This window comes from Lynx rufus, unplaced genomic scaffold (genome assembly GCF_022079265.1).
Source record: "Lynx rufus isolate CCGP_SWC_20201006 ecotype Redwood Valley unplaced genomic scaffold, mLynRuf1.p SCAF_5, whole genome shotgun sequence".
NCBI classification, from domain to species: Eukaryota; Metazoa; Chordata; class Mammalia; order Carnivora; family Felidae; genus Lynx; species Lynx rufus.
This window is the reverse complement of record NW_025814867.1, coordinates 76,785,141-76,806,771: the sequence shown is the minus strand read 5'-3', so window position 1 is coordinate 76,806,771 and position 21,631 is coordinate 76,785,141. Positions and strand designations below refer to the sequence as shown.

Below are 21,631 nucleotides of genomic sequence, written 5' to 3'. Positions count from 1 at the left end.
GATTAGACCAGAAATAAATGATACAGAAATGAAAAAACAGAAACAATAGAACAGATCAATGAAACCAGGAACTGGTTCTTTGAAAAAAATCAACAAAATTGATAAACCTCTAGCCAGATTCATAAAAAGAGAGAGGGAGGACTCAAGTAAACAAAATCAGAAAGAGGGGAAATAACAACCAATACCACAAAAACACAAACAATTGTAGGAGAATATTATGAAAAATTATATGACAACAAATTGGACAATCTAGAAGAACTGGATGAATTCCTAGAAACACATAAACTACCAAAAATGAAGCAGAAGAAATAGAAAATTTTAACAAACCAATTACCAGTAATGAAATTGAATCAATAATCAAAAAACTCACAACAAACAAAAGTCCAGGACCAGATGGCTACACAGCTGAATTCTACCAAACACTTAAAGAAGAGCTAATACCTATTTTTCCTAAACTTTTCCAAAAAATAGAAGAGGAAGGAAAGCTTCCAAATTCATTCTATGAGGCCAACATTACCCTGACACGGAAACCAGATTAAGACATCACCAAATAAGAGAACTACAGGCCAATATCTCTGATGAACATAGATCAAAAACCTTCAACAAAATATTAGCAACCTGAACCCAACAATACACTAAAAAAAATCATTCACCATGATCAAGTGGGATTTATTCCTGGGATGCAAGACTGGTTCAATATTCACAAATCAATCAACATGATACATCACATCAACAAGAGAAAGGGTAAGAACCATATGATAATTTCAATAGATTCAGAAGAAGCATTTGACAAACTACAACACCCATTCATGATAAAAACCTTCAATGAAGATTAGAGGGAACATACCTCAACATATTAAAGGCCTCATATGAAAAACCCACAGCTAACATCATACTTGATGGGGAAAAACTGAGAGCTTTTCCCCTAAGTTCAATAACAAGACAAGGATGTCCACTCTCATCACTTTTATTCAACATAGTACTGGAAATCCTAGCCATAGCAATCAGATAAGAAAAAGCTGGTAAGGAAAAAGTAAAACTTTTGCTATTTGCAGATGATATGATACTTTATGTAGAAAATCTGAGATACTCCACCAAACAACTACTAGAATTGATAAATGAATTCAGTAAGGTCTCAGGATATAAAAATCAATGTACAAAAATCCATTGCATTTTTAAAGTTTATTTATTTTAAGAGAGCAAGAGAGCAAGCATGGGTGTCAGAGATACAGAGAGGGAGAGAGAGTACCCTAAGTTCATACTCACGAACCACGAGATCATCACCTGTACTGAAATCAAGAGTCTGATGCTGAACTTACTGAGCCACCCAGGTGTCCCTAATCCACTGCATTTCTATATACTAATAATGAAGCAGCAGAAAGAGAAATTTAAAAAACTACCCCATTTCAACTGCACCAAAAATAATACCTAGGAATAAACTTAACCAACGAGGTAAAAGACCTGTACTCTGAAAACTATAAAACGTAGATGAAAGAAATTGAAGATGACACAAAGAAATATAAAGACATTTCATGCTCATTAATTGGAAGATCAAATATTGTTAGAATGTCCATACTACCCCAAGTAATCTACACATTTAATGCAATGCCTATCAAAATACCACCAGCATTTTTCACAGAACGAGAACAATCCTAAAATTTGTATAGAACCACAAAGACTCTGAGTAGCCAAAGCAATCTTGAAAAACAAAACAAAACTGGAGATATTACAATTTCAGACTTTAAGTTATATTACAAAGCTGTAGTAATCAAAACGGTATGCTACTGGCACAAAAATAGACACATAGATCAATAGAACAGAATAAAAGGCCTAGAAATAAACCTATATTATATGGTCAATTAGTCTTCAACAAAGCAGGAAAGAATATCCAATGGGAAAAAGTCGCTTCAACAAATGGTGTTGGAAAAACTGGACAGGTACATACAAAAGAATGAAACTGGACCACTTTTTTACACCATACACAAAAATAAACTCAAAGTGGATCAAAGACCTAAATGTGAGGCCTGAAACCATAAAAATCCTAAAGAGAGCCAAGGCAGTAATTTTTCTGACATTGGCCAGAACAACAAAGCAGAATACACATTCTTTTCAAGTGTACACAGAACATTCTCCAGAACAGATCACATATTAGGCCACAAAACAAGTTTCAAAAAATGCAAAAAGACTGAAGTCATAACATGCATTTTTCACACCACAGATATGTCTCCTGAAGAAAGATAAACAAAAGCAAAAATAAACTATTGGGACATCAAAATAAAAAGCTTCTGTACAGCAAAGGAAATAATCAACAAAACTAAAAGACAACTTACTGAATGGGAGAAGATATTTGCAAATGACATATCCAATTAAAGGTCAGTATCCAAAATATATGAAGGACTTATACAAGTCAACACCAAAAAAAAAAAAAAAAAAATTCAATTAAAATATGGGCAGAAGACATGAACAGGTATTTCTCCAAAGAAGACATACAGATGGCCAACAGACATAAAAAGATGCTCAACATCACTCATCATCAGGGAAATGCAAATCAAAAGCCCAATGAGATATCACCTCGCACCTGTCAGAATGGCTAAAATAAAAAACTCAAGAAACAACAAGTACTGGTGAGGATGTAGAGAAAAAGGAACCCTCGTGCATTGTGGGTGGCAATACAAACTGGTGTAGCTACAGTGTAAGACAGTATGGAGGTTCCTCATTAAAAATAGAGCTACCTTGGGGCGCCTGGGTGGCTCAGTCAGTTAAGTGTCTGACTCTTGATCTCAGCTCAGGTCATGATCTCAAGGTTTGTGAGTTCAAGCCCCGCATAAGGCTCTGTGCTTACATCGCAGAGCCTGCTTGGGATTCTGTCTCTCCTTCTCTCTGCCCCTCCCTTGCTGTGCTCTCTGTCTCTCTCAAAATAAATTAACTAAAAAGTTTTTAATTTAAAAAAAAAATTGAGCTACCACATGCTCCAGCAATTGCACTACTGGGTATTTACACAAAGAATACAAAAACACTAATTCAAAGGGTTACATGCATTCCTATGTTTATTGCAGCATAATTTACAACAAATTATATAAGCAGCCGAAGTGTCCATTAATAGATGAATAAAGAAGATGTGGTGTGTGTGTGTGTATGGATGGATCTAGAAAGTATAATGCTAAGTGAAATAAGCCAGTCAGAAAGAGAAATACCATATGATTTCACACATATGTGGAATGTAAGAAACAAAACAGGACCTCCTGGTTGGCTCATTTGGTTGAGCGTCTGACTCTTGATTTCAGCTCAGGTTCATGATCCCAGGGTCCAGCATGGATCAACCCCCACATTGGGGCTCCAACATCAGGACTCCAACAGAGCCTGCTTGGGATTCTTTCTCTTTCTCTTTCTCTCTCTCTCTCTCTCTCTCTCCCTCCCTCCCTCCCTCCCCCCCTTCTGCCCCTCTCTCCCCTGCTTATGAGCTCTCTCTCTAAAAAAAAAAAAAAAAAAAGAAACAAATATACAAAGAAAAGGTAGACAAACCAAAAACCAGTCTCTTAACTATGGAGATCAAACAGAGCGGTATGGGGGGGGGGCAGGGGGATGGGTGAAATAGGTGAAGGAAATTAAGAGTACACTTAGCATGATGAGAACTGAGTAATGTATAGAATTGTTGAATCACTATATTGTACAAGTGAAACTAATATAACACTATACATTAACTACATTGGAATTAAAAAAAAAAAAAAGAAAAAGGGCACCCTTCCTACTCAGCTCCCATGAAGGGAGGGGGGCATGACTTAGCAGACACCTGAGGATGAAGAGAACATCACCATCCTGTGGTTCAGGGTTTGTGTGAGGTCCCAAATCCTTTCCATCCAGGAGCAGTGAACCAAAGTTTCATCTGTGGCCTTGTGTCCTTTCCTAGCACCAAAGAGCCTTCCAACCAGACCTCAGGCTTAGACAGAACCCTAACTATAAAAATGTCAATTAAAAATAGAAAAACAAATGAAAAAATATCCAAAATGGTCTTACGATTCAGCTGGTACACCCTTGTATGGCCTTCCAGGTTGTTAAAAGATTGAAAGAGCTTCTTCCCTGGCAATAGAGCCACCTGCCATGCTGGCTCCCTTCCTAGGACCTTTCCACCACTGCCCACCAACAACCAACAACTATAAGTAACCTGGCCCAGGAGAGGCTATTGAGTGGGAGGAATGAATCAGCTCAGGAACCAAGAATCATGGAGATTCAGCAAGCTAAAGGGTGAGTAAAGGTTTCACTTTATTACAGTCCTAGAACCTGCTTAGGACAATGTGTCTCGGGCTTCTATTCCACCCATGGTCAGTTGGGGCCAATTACCATCATCTGGGCTTCCGCTCAGTCCTGCAGAAATATGAGGCAGTCTAGAGAAACAGACTGGATGTCCCTGAGATCTGAGATAAAGACAGAGGAAAGGGGAAACCATGTGTACTTACTTCTACATAAACAATGTGTATCCTCAGCACTCCTTGATTGATTTGAAAGGCTACTGGCTAACAGGTGGCATTTATAACTTTTATATATTAACGACATCAAACTTTGTTTCTATATTAAAAGTCATAAAATTGTCCTGTACCAGGAGTGTTTTTTTTTAAATACATGTGGCAAAACAGAAAAAGAAAATATCAACTTCTCCAACACCAAATGCAAACTTAACATTCTTAGAGCCGCACTCAATAAAGTCAATGTTTGTGTAACGATGTGTGTAGTTCCTGGAATCTTTATCAACGTTGAACTGCAACAGCTGAAATACAACAATTCCAATTTAATATATGAAATTTTATTGTACTGGGAATTTAGACTGGGAAATTAGTACGCATGTCAAAATCTTAAAACAGATTTCTACAAAGTTGCGTGAAATTCCTAAAGCTGCTTGCCATTTCCCTCTAGTTCACCAAGTCCCTCCCCTTTGAAAACACTTCATGCTGTTCTTAAATCTAGGCTCTCAACAGCTTATTACATTGTATTAAGTTCTACTTTATTTCCATTCATTTCATTTCTTTGGATCACAAAACCCCCAGTTTGTCTGAAAGACTATTAAATATTTGCTAACATAAACTTGTAACATGAACCTGAACTAAAGGAAAAGCCCCTGGAAAGAGCACAGGGGAGAAATCTAAGCACTACCTAAGATTATTTCTAGGTATTATTTTCTGGCCGCAAACATCTTCACTCAGCCAAAGACAAGACATTAAAAGCCATCTTATGCAAGCAGGACCCGTTTTAGCAGAACACCTGCTGAAAAATTTCATGGTGTTCCTCTTCATTTTTTAAAATGCTGAAGCTTTCTTTTAACTAAGTGCAGTTACACAAGATTTACACCAGGCAAGACCTTATTTTAATCTAAGATGGAAATTATTCCCACAATCTTTCTACATTGGAATGTATTAAAAAAAAATTACTTACACCACACAGCAAAGTGAAATCTGGACAGACAGCATGAAACTACCGGCAGCCACCTATTTCCTCACAGACTAAACTTTGTTCCCTTCCTGGCTGTTTCTGGATCAGGTTCACATTGAGACACGTTTACTGTGGCCTTGGAAGCTACCACCCAGTGGAGCGAGGTGGGAGGGTTTGTTAATTTAACTACTGCTTGACCACTATTTAGCAGCAGCTTCTTTAAGGTCGAGTTCAACGTGTTTAAAGAGACAAACGCAAGGAAGATCATAAGGTGAGCCTGAAAAATCTCATAATCTCTGATAGTTGGGCTTTGGTTTCTGAGGACGTTTCTTTCCCATATGTTCCTGGGGGAAAAACTAATATAGTCGTTCCTCTGAGCTTCAAAAACCGTGTTTTCTTTTAATAAAAGTTTTCTCTTGTCCTTAGAATCTATACATTGTGCAATCATGGCAAAAAAGAGGCCAGAAAGTTGCTTCTCCCCCACCTTCATTCCCTCTCTTTCACTAGTTAGGGGAATAATGCAGAGTTCTTGTTAAACTTAGTTCTTTCTGACATTGAAACCACCTGCTTACCTAAGAGTAAAAGTGGATCCCGAATTCTGTTCTTGGCAAGATAAAATGTTATGCTGCTTCATCTTCTTCCACATCCCCAAGCTTCTTTCTCTTCTGAGCTACTGTATTTCTGTAATTTGTAGCATTAGCTGTTGAAGCAGAAACCATTTATTATGTACTTACTGCACTAATCACTTTATAAACATTATCTCATTCTCTCCTAGGCAACATATTTGGGGATCATCTTCAATTCTTCTTAGTCTGCTTCTCTATCCAATTAGCCCCTTCTCTATCCTGGTGATCTTCTGCAGTTAGAACTGTGGTAGGCAGAATAATGGTCCCCCACAAAGATGTCCATTCTCTTATCACCAGAAGCTGTGAATATGTTACTTTACATGGCACAAGGGACTCTGGCAATGTGGTTAAGGTTAAGGACTTTTAGATGGGGAGATCATCCAGATGGTGCCAATCTGACCACACGAATCCTTTAAAAGCAGTGAGCCTTTCTCAGCTGTGGTCAGTGAGGACTGGACTTGCTTCTGCTGGCTTTGAAGGGGAAGGAAGGGAACCACTAGAAGCTAGAAAAGGCAGGAAAACAGATTCTCTTCTAGATCCTCCAGAAAGGGATGCAGCCCTGATGATACCACAGTTTTAGCCTATTGAAATCCGTGTTGGATTTTTTTTTTCCTAATGTTTATTTATTTTGAGAGACAGAGAACACGTGTGCAAGTGGGGGAGGGGCAGAGAGAGAGAGAGAGAGAGAGAGAGAGAGAGAGAGAGAATCCCAAGCAGACTCCACCTTTCTAGTGTAGAGCCCACCTCGGGGCTATATCCCATGAACGGTGAGATCATGACCTGAGCCAAAATCAAGAGTCAGGGGGCTAACGAAGCCACCCAGGCACCCCTTTGTGTTGGATTTCTCACCTACAGAACTGTAAGATAATAAATATGCATTGCTTTAGTCCGCTAAGTTTGTGATAATTCATCACGACCACAATAGAAACATAATACAGGTACTTTAATTTCAAAATTAATTTCCTTTGAAAATATAATACCAAAACTGAATAGTATACTCCAAATGAAGTCTGATAAAGAAAAAACTAATTGTGGAACTACTAAGTTCCTTATTCTGATGCTACACTTGGTGGACTCCTAACTTTTTGTCATACAAACTATATCACACCAGGTGCCTGACTCTACCCTCATTCTTTCTTTCAACTAATTTTGGAGATGAAATGCAGAGCTTTATGTTCAATTGAAATTTCACCTTATTTGTTTTAGCCCATCCTTCCCAATGATTAAGATTATGTTTAATCATGCCTGTGTACTGTCATAGGAAGTACCTTTTTTAAGCCTAACTGCATTTACTTAATTCTCATGTATCCATCAAGTTATTAGTAAATAAACATTGACCAATCAAGATCAAAAACAGAGTTCTGAAATGGAGGACAGATTTTTGTTATTAGAGATCTTCAGTTTGACACTGATCATGAAACAAAACTCTTTGGGAGGCACCTGGATGCTCAGTTGGTTAAGCATCCTACCCTTGACTTTAGCTCAGGTTATGATCTCATGGTTGGTGAGATCAAGCCCCACATCAGGCTCTGAGCTAACAGCATGGAGCCTGCTTGGGATTCTCTCTCTCCCTCTCTCTCTTTCCCCAATGCACGCTCACTCTCACACAATATATACATAAACATAAAAAAGGAAACTTCTTTGGGTACACAAGTTTGATCAGCTACAAACCACCTACTCTCATACAGCTTACTTTTTTTTTTAATTTCTCACACATATCAAGAGAATAAAATGCCTTAATAAATAAAGATGTGTCCACACCATACTGGAAATGGAGATGTGGTTAGGTTGATATGAGCAGTTTTTATTTTTTGTTTTTTAATAGTTTGGTGCTGTCTCAATGATTATCATTTTCTTTGTTAAGAGTTTATAAACTATCAGGGTGCCTGGATGGTTCAGTCAGTTAAGTGTCTGACTCTTGATCTTGGTTCAGATCATGATCTCATGGTTTGAGAGATTGAGCCCTGCCTTGGACTCTATGCTGACAAAGCAGTGCCTGCTTGGGTTTCTCTCTCTCCCTCCCTCTCTGCCCCTCCCCAACTGGCACTGTCTTTCTCTTTCTTTCTCAATAATTAAATAAATAAATAAGCAAACAAACTTAAAAAAAAAGTTTACAAACTATCAGTTAATTATTCTTTCTAGAAGTCTACTTGAAATTAAAAGAAAGTTTATCCAATTGAAGGAAGTGACAACTAATTCTGTCTCAAAAGAGGATATGTGAATGGAGAGGGAGATAGGGGAAACACTATGAAAGAAGGCATGGTGGAAGGAATGAGCACAGGGCACCCTTGGGAGAGTGGGTGACCCAACTGGTCAGAGTGATAGTGCTTATTGGAAAGTAGTGTGAAACCGGGGTTGAAACATATGATGTAGTCCTAAAAGGGGGACTAGGACTTCAACTTAACACAGGAGAAAATAGAAAGATGTAAAAGATTATTTTTTAAAGTTTATTTTTGAGAGAGAAAGAGAGCATGAGCGTGTGTGCCCAAGTAGGGGAGGGGCAGAGAGAGGGAAAGAGAGAATCCTAAGCGGGCTGCATGCTGACAGCATCAGTGGGGAGGGGGTGCTCAATTCCACGGACCTCGAGATCATGACCTGAGCTGAAATCAAAAGCCAGGTGCTCAACCAACTGAGCCACCCAGATGCCCCAAGAATTAAAGGATTTTAAAGCAAGAAAATGAAATAATAACAGTAGTGCTTTAATAGCCTAATTGAAAAATGGGAAAGTATATGAAGAGTTCACAGAAGAAAATGTAAATGGCTCTTAAATATATGTAAAGACACTCCACCTCATTTTTAATAAGAGAAATATAAATTGAAGGTACAATGACATAATTTTAAGCTATATTTTAACCTATCAAATTGGCAAAATTCAAAGTCTCATAAGACACAATTTTGGTGAGGCTATAGGGAAATAATAGAGGATAAAATGGTGGAAACTCTAAAATGCAAATTGGCAATCAAATTATGAATGCGCATTCCCTTTTACCTAGTAGTAACTAAAAACATACACATTTAAAATGATGTATGTTCGTGGATATTCACTACAGAGAGAATTGTTTGCAAAGGTAAAAGGGGTCAATCAGTAGGGAACTGGCAAGTCAAATTACAGTACAGATATCCAATAAGACACTAGAATTTAAAAAAAAAAAGCAACTTTGTGTTATTGATTAAAATAATGAAACTATAACAAATTTTAAAAAAGATATAGACCAGCATATTTAGAATGCAACTATTTGTGTATGTATGAAAGAGTATGTGTGTATATGTATATGAGTTATGTACTCAGAGAATCTCTTAGGAAGAATATCCAAGAAACCAGAAACAATGGGTCATCTTTAAGGAAGAGACAGGATAGTTATAGTTCAGAGGTATGAAGGAAACTTCTATATCCTTTTGTCTGTTTTGAATTCTCACCAAAGTTGATATTACCTATTTAAAAATTGATAGGTGTGCTAAATAGCAATGTTGTATTCTGGAATAGAAAAAAGTATAGTAGTGGGGTGCCTGGGTGGCTCAGTCAGTTGAGCAGTCCAACTATTGATTTTGGCTCAGATCAAGATCCCAGGGTCGTGGGATCGAGCCCTGCATCGGGCTCTGTGCTGAGCATGGAGCCTGCTTAAGATTCTCCATCTCTCTCTCTCTCTCTCTCTCTCTCTCTTTCCCTCTCCCTTTGCCCTCTCCCTTACTGTCTCCCTCTTTCTCTAAAATAAGCAAAGAAAAAGTACACTAGGAAAAAGTCTAGTGAAAACTTATAGTCTGGATTTTAGTTGTCATGCACCAATGTTAATTTCTTTTTTTTTTTTTTCAACGTTTTTTTATTTATTTTTTGGGACAGAGAGAGACAGAGCATGAACGGGGGAGGGGCAGAGAGAGAGGGAGACACAGAATGGGAAACAGGCTCCAGGCTCCGAGCCATCAGCCCAGAGCCTGACGCGGGGCTCGAACTCACGGACCGCGAGATCGTGGCCTGGCTGAAGTCGGACGCTTAACCGACTGCGCCACCCAGGCGCCCCAATTTCTTAATTTTGAAATTAAGCCAAAGCCAAACAAGCCAAAGTTATGAGAGGTGTTAACATCAGGAGAAACTGAGTGAAGGTACCATTTTTGCAACTTTTTATAAACCTAAAATTATCTCAAAAATAAAAAATTTCATAAACCAATAAATAAATATTAAACAGCTATTAGGGCAGTTGCAGGGGCAATGGCTTGGAGAGAAGAGGGATTAGAATCAAAGAGGCCAGATGGGAAACTGGGAGTAATCTTGGCATGAGGTACATTAGGGTAAAAGTTATGAAAATACAATGAAACGAGCTAATGTGGAGATGAGATTCATTTCAAAAGAAAAAAAATCAACAAAATACTTGCAATAGCAGAAAGCAGAGATAAGATCAGTGATGCCAGTGACAAAAGATGGAACTGAGAGGAGGAAGCTTATTTAAAAGGGAATAAAGGGGCGCCTGGGTGGCGCAGTCGGTTGAACGTCCGACTTCAGCCAGGTCACGATCTCGCGGTCCGTGAGTTCGAGCCCCGCATCAGGCTCTGGGCTGATGGCTCAGAGCCTGGAGCCTGTTTCCGATTCTGTGTCTCCCTCTCTCTCTGCCCCTCGCCCGTTCATGCTCTGTCTCTCTCTGTCTCAAAAATAAATAAACGTTGAAAAAAAAATTTAAAAAAAAAAATAAAAGGGAATAAAGTTCATTCATTCATTCATTCATCCATTCATCCATTCATGAGTATTTGCTGGTACCCTCATGCCAGGCTCCATGCAAGGCACTGGGGATATGAATAAGTTTATAAATGCCAAGTAAGAAGTGACCCTAAAATGTCCAAGCTCAATTGTCCAAAAGGCATTTGGACATTACAGGGTGACAGTCCTGGTGAGGGCACAGAACTGGGGTAGCTGAGAAAGATGACAGAGACTGAGGAAGAAGAATCGAAAACTGAGCCATGGGACAGAAACACAATTAGGGGGAGAGAGGAGCAGCAAAGGAGACAGGGAAGGAATGGTCAAAGGGGATAGAAAATAAGTAGGACATGGCAATTTCCTGGAAACCAAGATAAAAGAAAGATCAAAGAAGAAGCGTTCCATCAAATGCACTGTTCAAAAAATGAGGGTAGACAAAAGTCCATAAGACAGTTAACAAGAGAAATGCTGATGGCAAAGGAGGTCACTCAAGAGAACTTTTTCACCTTCAGTAAAGCCTAAATGGAACTCAAATTACCCAAATTACAGAAATCAAAATTTTCTTACAAGAAAGCACTTCTAATTTAAAGGCCTTTGGGAAATGAGATCCCATCTATTATCATGCTTCTCAAACTGAGATACTTAAACCACAAAATAGATCTGTATGCAACATCAATTTTGTTTGGAGGAAAATATATTGAAACAGAGGAATGCAGTCTACAAGAGACTCATTTTAGACCTGAGGACACCTTTAGATTGAGAGTGAGGGGATGGAGAACTATTTATCATGCTACTGGAAGCCAAAAGAAAGCTGGAGTAGCCATACTTATATCAGACAAACTAGACTTTAAATTAAAGGCTGTAACAAGAGATGAAGAAGGACATTATATAATAGTTACAGGGTCTATCCATCAGGAAGAGCTAACAATTATAAATGTCTATGCGCCGAATACCGGAGCCCCCAAATATATAAAACAATTACTCATAAACATAAGCAACCTTATTGATAAGAATGTGGTAATTGCAGGGGACTTTAACACCCCACTTACAGAAATGGATAGATCATCTAGACACACGGTCAATAAAGAAACAAGGGCCCTGAATGAGACATTGGATCAGATGGACTTGACAGATATATTTAGAACTCTGCATCCCAAAGCAACAGAATATACTTTCTTCTCGAGTGCACATGGAACATTCTCCAAGATAGATCATATACTGGGTCACAAAACAGCCCTTCATAAGTTTACAAGAATTGAAATTACACCATGCATACTTTCAGACCACAATGCTATGAAGCTTGAAATCAACCACAGGAAAAAGTCTGGAAAACCTCCAAAAGCATGGAGGTTAAAGAACACCCTACTAACGAATGAGTGGGTCAACCAGGCAATTAGAGAAGAAATTAAAAAATATATGGAAACAAACGAAAATGAAAATACAACAATCCAAACGCTTTGGGACGCAGCGAAGGCAGTCCTGAGAGGAAAATACATTGCAATCCAGGCCTATCTCAAGAAACAAGAAAAATCCCAAATACAAAATCTAACAGCACACCTAAAGGAAATAGAAGCAGAACAGCAAAGGCAGCCTAAACCCAGCAGAAGAAGAGAAATAATAAAGATCAGAGCAGAAATAAACAATATAGAATTTAAAAAAACTGTAGAGCAGATCAACGAAACCAAGAGTTGGTTTTTTGAAAAAATAAACAAAATTGACAAACCTCTAGCCAGGCTTCTCAAAAAGAAAAGGGAGATGACCCAAATAGATAAAATCATGAATGAAAATGGAATTATTACAACCAATCCCTCAGAGATACAAACAATTATCAGGGAATACTATGAAAAATTATATGCCAACAAATTGGACAACCTGGAAGAAATGGACAAATTCCTGAACACCCACACTCTTCCAAAACTCAATCAGGAGGAAAGAGAAAGCTTGAACAGACCCATAACCAGCGAAGAAATTGAATCGGTTATCAAAAATCTCCCAACAAATAAGAGTCCAGGACCAGATGGCTTCCCAGGGGAGTTCTACCAGACGTTTAAAGCAGAGATAATACCTATCCTTCTCAAGCTATTCCAAGAAATAGAAAGGGAAGGAAAACTTCCAGACTCATCCTATGAAGCCAGTATTACTTTGATTCCTAAACCAGACAGAGACCCAGTAAAAAAAAGAGAACTACAGGCCAATATCCCTGATGAATATGGATGCAAAAATTCTCAATAAGATACTAGCAAATCGAATTCAACAGCATATAAAAAGAATTATTCACCATGATCAAGTGGGATTCATTCCTGGGATGCAGGGCTGGTTCAACATTCGCAAATCAATCAACGTGATACATCACATTAACAACAAAAAAGAGAAGAACCATATGATCCTGTCAATCGATGCAGAAAAGGCCTTTGACAAAATCCAGCACCCTTTCTTAATAAAAACCCTTGAGAAAGTCGGGATAGAAGGAACATACTTAAAGATCATAAAAGCCATTTACGAAAAGCCCACAGCTAACATCATCCTCAACGGGGAAAAACTGAGAGCTTTTTCCCTGAGATCAGGAACACGACAGGGATGCCCACTCTCACCGCTGTTGTTTAACATAGTGCTGGAAGTTCTAGCATCAGCAATCAGACAACAAAAGGAAATCAAAGGCATCAAAATTGGCAAAGATGAAGTCAAGCTTTCGCTTTTTGCAGATGACATGATATTATACATGGAAAATCCGATAGACTCCACCAAAACTCTGCTAGAACTGATACATGAATTCAGCAAAGTTGCAGGATACAAAATCAATGTACAGAAATCAGTTGCATTCTTATACACTAACAATGAAGCAATAGAAAGACAAATAAAGAAACTGATCCCATTCACAATTGCACCAAGAAGCATAAAATACCTAGGAATAAATCTAACCAAAGATGTAAAGGATCTGTATGCTGAAAACTATAGAAAGCTTATGAAGGTAATTGAAGAAAATTTAAAGAAATGGAAAGACATTCCCTGCTCATGGATTGGAAAAATATTGTCAAAATGTCAATACTACCCAAAGCTATCTACACATTCAATGCAATCCCAATCAAAATTGCACCAGCATTCTTCTCGAAACTAGAACAAGCAATCCTAAAATTCATATGGAATCACAAAAGGCCCCGAATAGCCAAAGGAATTTTGAAGAAGACCAAAGCAGGAGGCATCACAATCCCAGACTTTAGCCTCTACTACAAAGCTGTAATCATCAAGACAGCATGGTATTGGCACAAAAACAGACACACAGACCAATGGAATAGAATAGAAACCCCAGAACTAGACCCACAAACGTATGGCCAACTAATCTTTGACAAAGCAGGAAAGAACATCCAATGGAAAAAGACAGCCTCTTTAACAAATGGTGCTGGGAGAACTGGACAGCAACATGCAGAAGGTTGAAACTAGACCACTTTCTCACACCATTTACAAAAATAAACTCAAAATGGATAAAGGACCTAAATGTGAGACAGGAAACCATCAAAACCTTAGAGGAGAAAGCAGGAAAAGACCTCTCTGACCTTAGCCGTAGCAATCTCTTACTCGACACATCCCCAAAGGCAAGGGAATTAAAAGCAAAAGTGAATTACTGGGACCTTATGAAGATAAAAAGCTTCTGCACAGCAAAGGAAACAACCAACAAAACTAAAAGGCAACCAACGGAATGGGAAAAGATATTTGCAAATGACATATCGGACAAAGGGCTAGTATCTAAAATCTATAAAGAGCTCACCAAACTCCACACCCGAAAAACAAATAACCCAGTGAAGAAATGGGCAGAAAACATGAATAGACACTTCTCTAAAGAAGACATCCAGATGGCCAACAGGCACATGAAAAGATGTTCAGCGTCGCTCCTTATCAGGGAAATACAAATCAAAACCACACTCAGGTATCACCTCACGCCAGTCAGAGTGGCCAAAATGAACAAATCAGGAGACTATAGATGCTGGAGAGGATGTGGAGAAACGGGAACCCTCTTGCACTGTTGGTGGGAATGCAAATTGGTGCAGCCGCTCTGGAAAGCAGTGTGGAGGTTCCTCAGAAAATTAAAAATAGACCTACCCTATGACCCAGCAATAGCACTGGTAGGAATTTACCCAAGGGATACAGGAGTACTGATGCATAGGGGCACTTGTACCCCAATGTTCATAGCAGCACTCTCAACAATAGCCAAATTATGGAAAGAGCCTAAATGTCCATCAACTGATGAATGGATAAAGAAATTGTGGTTTATATACACAATGGAATACTACGTGGCAATGAGAAAAAATGAAATATGGCCTTTTGTAGCAACGTGGATGGAACTGGAGAGTGTGATGCTAAGTGAAATAAGCCATACAGAGAAAGACAGATACCATATGGTTTCACTCTTATGTGGATCCTGAGAAACTTAACAGGAACCCATGGGGGAGGGGAAGGAAAAAAAAAAAAAAAAAAGACGTTAGAGAGGGAGAGAGCCAAAGCATAAGAGACTGTTAAAAACTGAGAACAAAGTGAGGGTTGATGGGGGGTGGGAGGGAGGGGAGGGTGGGTGATGGGTATTGAGGAGGGCACCTTTTGGGATGAGCACTGGGTGTTGTATGGAAACCAATTTGTCAATAAATTTCATATATATAAAAAAAAAGAAAGAAACAGAGGAATGCAAACTATGCATGAGCTCTGAAGACAAATCCTGAAATTTCAAGCATAGAATGTCTTATAGGAGGTCCCCTTCCAAATTCTAGGGCTACAAATTCATTCTCTCCTTCTTTAAAGGGGTTCTTGGGCAGAGATCTGAGAAGCACTGATGTAATGGCCAGCTATCCTGAAATGTATCCTTTCTACTGAAATTCAGGATACCTAGAACTTAAAAAATAACTTTATGGGTGGCTCAGTCAGTTAAACATTTAACTCGATTTGGGTTCAGGTCGTGATCTCATGGTTCATGAGTTCAAGCCCTGTGTCAAGCTCTGTGCTGACAGCTCAGAGCCTGGAGCCTACTTCAGATTCTGTCTCTCTCTCTCTCTCTCTCTCTCTCTCTGTCTCAAAAATGAACATTAAAAAAAAGAAAATGTCATGGAAAAACTATCTAGGGTTAGTGATTTTTGTAAAATCAATGGTCTACTCTGATGTCATGTGAATGGAGAAATTATCATCATTTCTTATCCTAGTGCAATTCTGATACTTAAGAGATTTTTACTGTTTAAAAGAAAATCAACTTTAAGAATGGTTAAAATAAACCAGCTTCTTTTCTAAGTGTTTGGGTTTTTAAACTAAAAGTTATATAGCAAACACCTCTCATATTCCATCTTATATACACTCCCTTACATTTCAAGGCTAAGAAAGAAAAAAAAAAAGCTAATGCAACGCTAAACCTAGAATATAGAATGACAGCTCTCACAAGTATTTCATTCAGCCCAGGCTGTTGGCTCTCATGATTAAAAACAACTAACAACTATGGGGGCGCGTTATCACTTCTTAACACCACCCATGGCCTATAACTCTCTGCGGTCTCATTTTAAAGGAATTTTGACATTATCATATTTCGAGAAAGCAAATCTGAATTGATACTCTAGGGAATAAACAATACATTATTTTCTTTTCCCACTTGACCTTCATAATCATGAGATTGGTAGAATTCTCAATGATTCCCTTTTCGTCTTAAATATATATTCATGAATGTGAATTGAATACATGCACTTTGAATGTCAGGTAAGTGGAATTATTAATACCACCATGCAATTTGGTATTTCCTGAAAGAATTGAAGCATGTTTCTACAACCAGCAATTCAACTCTCAGGCACACCCCCTAGCAGAGCTTCTCAACTGCTGTGCCATGGTGCCCAGGTAGGCAACAAATAGGTTACAGATGTGCCCAGATATGGCTCTCCTCAGCTCTCCAGCCAAGCAGAAGCTCCCAGGCCAGAGACACGGCTTTGTTCTTTTAAGGCAGCATGTGAAACAAACACTACCTATCATTTCCTGTGTGTGCCATGACATGGAAAAGGTTGAGAAACATTGACAGAGAAGTTCTTGCACATGTGTAGCAGATACGTATACAGGAATATATGTATATATAGGAACAATGTTTGTAGTATCTGAAAACTGGTGCATCTCAAATGTCTATCGATCAATTCATCTGCTAATAAGTTCTGGAGTACTTGTACAATGCAATATTATACAGCAGTGAAAACTAATGAGCAATAGCCATGTGCATTGACACAGATAAATATAAAAATATAATTCTGAGTAAAAAAAAAAAATTCCCAGAAAAATACACATGATAGGATTCCATTTTTATGAAGTTCCAAAACATGTTAAACTAATCAATATACCATTTGGGGATACACAGTGTGTGATAAAAACCACTGAAAAAAGAAAATGAACAAAAAAAAATTCAGGACTTTAGTTACCTCTGAGGGAGCAAGAGAAGTTTGGGAGAAGAGAGGAGTATATACGGTATATTGGAGGTAAAGGTAACAGAGCTTTTTTAAAAGTGGGCTATAGGGAAATGTAATATGTTTTCTACATAGTTATTCGATAAACCCTACAGATATTTTATAAACATTGTGTATCTACTCAATATTTAATAAGCATCTTTTATAAGAGCCCTACTTTGTCCAAAAGTAGACAGTGAATGCATGTGCTGTCCCTGTAACAGTATGAAGTACATGGAATGGTAGGGAACAGAAACATGATATTCTACAGAACACTGCAGGTCAGGCCCTGAATCTTTCACAAAGGCCCTACAGACTCACACATGAGTGCAACAATAAGAGATTTGAAAGCTAGACAGTAATTAAAATTAAAACAAAATTTAATATGCTATCATTTTATGAGGGACCATATACACAAATTTTAATATTAACTAAAATATGGATTTAAAGAATCAGGACCGAATAAACTGCCAGCCTGTGGATGAATAACTCCTCTTGCTATTTTCTAAACAGTCAACATTTCATTGTGTATTTAGACCACACAAAAGACATTTACAGAATGACAATACTTTAATTCATCATGTATATCCAGCAAATGTTTGCTTAGTCAAATGCCTGTCTGTTTGTCAATGTCATTTAAGGGCAGGTTTATAAAGCTTCAAGAGCAAGAACTGGGTCTGTTTCAACTGATATGACTCCCAAGGAAAGCACAATGAAAACATTTTAAGAATTCTGTCTGTCCTCTGTCTCCTTTTATTTTAAGGACTAGACAGTGAAAAGCCATTTTTCTAAGCAGTGGATATTTTGCCAATATAAAAGAGATATAAGCACTTAACCTCCAATAGATACACTTAACCTCCAAATTAATTAAATTATTTTTTATTTGAAATATAAAAGATCTCCAGTTTGAACTCTCCCTTAAAAAAAAAAAAAAACAACTAGCAGCAGATAGGTTAATGTTTACACAAAGCCAATTTTTTTCTCTTTGTTTTTTTTTTTTTTTCCTTTAAAGTTTTAATGGGTGAATGACCTTGCTGGAATTCCCCGTCAGTTCTGGAGTATCTGTTTGGAAATTTCAAATAGAAACTACTTTCACATGATACATTCGAATGGTATGCCAAGTGGTATCTGTCTCTGCACCTTCAACCTGGACGTTATATAACAGATGAATCAATAAACTTTACACAAAATGAAAGGCTTCTTTTTCTCCTTATGCTATTTAAGAAAAGATCACTTAAACGTGTTTGGCATTATATATTTATAGAGCCAGTTACACATAGAAAACCTTCACATATTTACCCTGTTCAAGAAAATTGCCCTTCATACAGCTTCAAGTTATCAAAGACAGACCAGTTTTTAAGCATGTCAAACACTGAACATTTCAGGCTGAAATGAGAATCTGAGCCAAGAATTAATTCCTGTTAACTAGTAAACATTAGTTACACAAGTAGAATAACTATCTTAAAATCTAGATAATATAAGGCATTTTTATTTTGCTTTATTTTGGAATTTCTCAAAATACTTTCACTGAGAGGGAGTTATCTCAGATTTATTGTGCAAGGCTTTGGACACGCTGCCTTTTCCAGTGTGTGGCAATTATGAAACTAACTCGAAACCACCAATAATCAATAGGGTCATAAGTAACAGTGGGGATGATTTAGAACAGAAACAAAAGACTTCCCCACCAAAAATTTTCCCCACACCTCTTAGTTTCACCCTTGGCTCTTCTCTCCCTCATTTTCAGAAGATGAAAGTACATTAAATGTTGCCTAGGATTTTAGCCCAGTCATCTATCCTGGTCTCAAAAATTGGTTCAGGATAGACAAAAATGAAACATTTCACAATCTGAGTTTCTATAGAACTTGTCAGTGTCTCAGAAGTCGAGATGAAGGGTAGAGTGAATGGGGAAAGACTATCAGGGCAAGTTCAGGAGAGGAATCACTGCATTTGAACATTGTCCCTAGACTATTTCTCTACCATTCTATAATAGTGCCTGGAATCTTCTCAGTATTACAGGTTCCTTAAAGAATTTTAATCCATTAGTATGACATCACAATAGTTACAGGATAGAATTAGAAGCCATTGAATTGTTCCTCTTGCCCAAGCTCACAATGTTTCCTGTCCCTACCTACGTCTAGTTAGGAAGAACAATGAATGGGATAGTAATTCAATGTCTAACTGCAGCCCTGATTTTTCAGAGGAAGTTGGAATAAAAATGTGATGGCGAGAGGCAGGGAAGAAAGAAAACTTAATCAAATTGCTTTCTCTCAAGCATTCCCCCTTCCATCTCCACATCCCTATTCCCATCTAGTTAGCAAAAAGGAAAAAAAAAAAACTTTTGCTATTAGTTTAGAAATATTAGTTATGTAACATAAACAATTCATAATTATTTCCTAACCTTTACATTCCAAAATGCTTTCTTTAAAAGTGGTGCAGGGGCGCCTGGGTGGCTCAGTCGGTTAAGCGGCCGACTTCAGCTTAGGTCATGACCTCTCGGTCCGTGAGTTCGAGCCCTGCGTCGGGCTCTGTGCTGACAGCTCAGAGCCTGGAGCCTGTTTCAGATTCTGTGTCTCCCTCTCTCTGATCCTCCCCTGTTCATGCTCTGTCTCTCCCTGTCTCAAAAATAAATAAAACTTAAAAAAAAAAAAAGTGGTGCAGTATAGGGACACCTGGGTGGCTCAGTTGGCTAAGTATCTGACTCTAATTTCGGCTCAGGTCATGATCTCACAGTTGTGAGGTTGGGCTCTGCACTGGGCGTGGAGCCTGCTTAAGATTCTCTCTTTCTCCCTCTCCCTCTGCTCCTCTCCACTCATGCTCTCTTTCTTTCTCAAAATAAAAATAAAAAATAAAATAAATAAAAGACGCAATGCAATATGGACAGATGTCTTAAAGCATATTAGTTAAAACAACGGCATCTCAGGCAAGGGAGGGGATTTTAAGAACACCTTTTATGATTTTTAATATATTTTGGCACACATATATTTATAACCAAAAAGATTCCAATAAAGTTATTTTCATTTTGGAAAATAAAAAATATAAGCCATTCAATGCAAAGATTTTTATGTGATGTTACCTACCAAACAGTAAACTCTTAAATGTAAAAAGAAGTGTTTTGGCTTCTAGGATATAGTTTCATTTTCACAAATTAGGGAAAGTATATTCAGAGCCCTTTGTTGTTGTTGTTGTTGTTCAGGGCTTTCTCTTCTTGACCTCCTTTGTCCTAATGATTCCCATATTGATGTCTTCTGCTCAGACCTCTTTTTTCTTCTATGGTTAGTCTTGAAATTTCTTAACCAAAAACAGTAATAGCTAATGTATATTAAGCCAGACATTGTTCTGAACACTTTACCTAATCAATTTAATCTTTACAACAACCATGGGAGATACTGCCAGTTTAAAAACATACTGTTATCCCCACTTTACAGATTAGGATCTGGAAGCAGAGGTGGTTAATACCCCATTTGCAACAGGGCAGAGTAGCAAAATTTGTGTTTTAAATAATTTGCTTGTCTTTTCCTTTTCCTTTGTTATTGTTGTTGTTTTTTTTAAATCTCTTTAGGAAGTATTCCCAAAGGAATGATATATGAAGGAAAAGGGTATGTGATTTTGTTATTTTCATTATGTATCGCCATGTTTTTTTCCCAGGATTTTTCTAATGCAGTGATTCTCAACTTATTGTCTCTGGACCAGCAGCATCACCATTACATGGGAATTGTTAGAAATGCAAATTATCTATCAGGTCCCATCCAGCCCTACTAAATCAGAAACTCTAGGGTAAGGCCTACCAATATGTTTTTGTTCACACACACATGCACCTAATTTTTGTTAAATTACTCCTCTGGAGTGATTCTGATGCATATTAAAGTTTGAGAACCATTGTTCTAAAGGGTAATATAGCCATCGGTTATGCAAAAGATCCCATTTGGCCACATATTTAATGTACTGAGGTGTAACTGCCTATCTTTTACTAATTTTATTGCATCTCTTGGAAAGGGGCACTCATTTCCACAAATATTTATTAAGCATCTACTATGTGCTTGAGAATGAGTGCTTGAAGAGCTAACCGTCTAGTTGGACAAGGAGAAATGTGTTTTTTTAAATGTTTTTTTATTTTTGCGAGAGACAGTGTGAGTAGGGGGAAGGACAGAGAGAAAGGGGGACAGAGGATCCAAAACAGGCTTTGCATTGATAGCAGCGAGCCTGATGCGGGGCTCAAACCCATGAACTGTGAGATCATGACCTGAGCTAGAGTTGGAGGCTCAACTGACTGAGCCACCCAGGCGCCCCTACAGGGAGAAATTTAATAATTACAATGCCAGGTAGTAATTCAGTGACAGAGATGCACTGATGCTGAGAGGAAGTAAACTGTAGTAGGTTATGTCTTGATCTCTTAGGAATTGCTGTACTCTACTGCACCATTTGAGAAACGTTATTTTATGCCAGTATATCCT

The 21,631-nt window shown here is 38.0% G+C and overlaps 1 long non-coding RNA gene across 1 annotated transcript in view; it reads right to left on the bottom strand.

The window, feature by feature from the left end:
- Positions 1 to 3,725: 3,725 nt before the first annotated feature.
- Positions 3,726 to 21,631, bottom strand: part of LOC124526939 (uncharacterized) — a 34,189-nt gene continuing 16,283 nt past the window's right edge. Inside the window, exons 3-4 of the long non-coding RNA XR_006965769.1 lie at positions 5,994 to 6,121; positions 3,726 to 4,762 (exon numbers count right to left, since the gene is read on the bottom strand). This is a non-coding gene — a long non-coding RNA (uncharacterized LOC124526939). The remainder of the gene's footprint in view (positions 4,763 to 5,993; positions 6,122 to 21,631) is intronic.